The sequence below is a fragment of the Delphinus delphis genome, chromosome X (genome assembly GCF_949987515.2).
Source record: "Delphinus delphis chromosome X, mDelDel1.2, whole genome shotgun sequence".
Taxonomy (NCBI): domain Eukaryota; kingdom Metazoa; phylum Chordata; class Mammalia; order Artiodactyla; family Delphinidae; genus Delphinus; species Delphinus delphis.
The window spans coordinates 102,851,910-102,853,777 of NC_082704.1; positions in this window are offsets into that span (position 1 = coordinate 102,851,910).

Genomic DNA, 1,868 nt, shown 5'->3' on the forward strand with positions numbered 1-1,868 from the left:
AATACTGTGTAAGTAATCTGTTTAAAAATAGAGTGGATTCTATTCTCTGGCAAAGAACTAGAAACCACATAAAAGTAACAGAGCAGATTTTAAAATGAACCAAATAAAAATCCTAAAATCAAACAAAACTGGAAGAACCTTGGAGAGACAAAAACAAACAGAGAGGGGGTAAGGTAAGGGTAAGATAAATAGAATACACTAAGAACTTCTAACATTAGTTTAATTGGAGTTCGAGAAGTATAAAAATAATATTAGACTGAAAGAAATATTTGAAGAGAGAATGGCAGACAATATTAAAAATTGATAAGAAATTCCTACAAAGTCCAAGTAGGATAGATACATAGAAAGGAGCATTGATTAGCAGAAAATGTGTATTTTAACAGAATCAATGGAGACTTGAAGACAATGGAATGATACAGTCAAAATCCCCCATATTCTTGACAATACAATGGCCATACGTGTGTGTGTGTGTGTGTGTGTGTGTGTGTGTGTGTGTGTGTGTGTATGAAAAATTTAAGCATTCAGTTAGGTGTTTGGGTGTTTAGAAATATCCCACTATGATTTCGATTTGTATTTTCCCAAAGAATAATGATGTTTAGAAACTTTATACACTTATTGACTTTTGGGGCCTCTTTGTGAAGGGACTTTTCCAGTCTTTTGTCCATTTTTTAAATTAGGTTTTCTTTCATTTACTTGTTGATTTGAGAAAGAATCTCAGAACACACAATCTTTTCAAGCATGCATTGAAAACTTATAAAAGGTGGCCATATATTGGATTATGAAGCCAATCTCAAGGAAATGAAACCATAGGTTTTGTGGAGTTTTTTTGTTTTGTCTTGTTTTGTTTTGTTTTGTTTAAAGAAAATGTTGGGGTAGGAGTTTAGTAATTTATTTATTTATTTTTGCTGTGTTGGGTCTTCGTTTCTGTGCGAGGGCTTTCTCTAGTTGTGGCAAGCGGGGGCCACACTTCATCGCCGTGTGCGGGCCTCTCACTGTCGCGGCCTCTCTTGTTGCAGAGCACAGGCTCTAGACACGCAGGCTCAGTAGTTGTGGCTCACGGGCCTAGTTGCTCCCTGGCATGTGGGATCCTTCCAGACCAGGGCTTGAACCTGTGTCCCCTGCATTAGCAGGCAGATTCTCAACCACTGCGTCACCAGGGAAGCCCTTGTGTTTTTTTTTAAACAGTATATAACTGTCTTAGAAATCAATATAGACAAGTAAGTAATCCCCACTATGTTTGAAATAAATTCGATTTAAAATTACCCGTAGGTCAAAACCAAAATTACAATGGATATTAGATAGCATTTCAATGACAATGAATTATACTGATAATGAAATTATAATGAAAATACAACATTGCCAAGAACACTAAACCCAAAAATAGAAGAAAGGAAGTAATATACAACCGTAGATAATCAATTAAATGAAAATTGGTTGACTATCTCAGAGAGCTCATCAGAAAAGTGAAGAAATAAAACAGCATAGCTATAAAACATAAAGATGGGAGCATCTTTATAAATTCAGTAGACATCAAAAGAGATAATGGAATGATACTATGAACAACTCTGTCTTAGTCCATTTGGGCTGCTGTAACAATACCATAGACTGAGTAGCTTATAAAGGTCAGAAATTTATTTCTTGCAGTTCTGGAGACTGGGAAGTCTGAGGTCATGGTGCTGGGAGATTCAGTCTGGTGAGGTCTTGCTTCCTGATTAATAAATGACTATCTTTTTGCTCTGTCCTCACATGGTGGAAGGGGGACAGGGGTGAGGGAGCTCTCTGGCTGCTTCTTATGTGGGCACTAATCCCATTTATGAGGACTTCTTCCTCATGACCTAATCTTTCAAGGGCTCCGCCTCCTAATATTA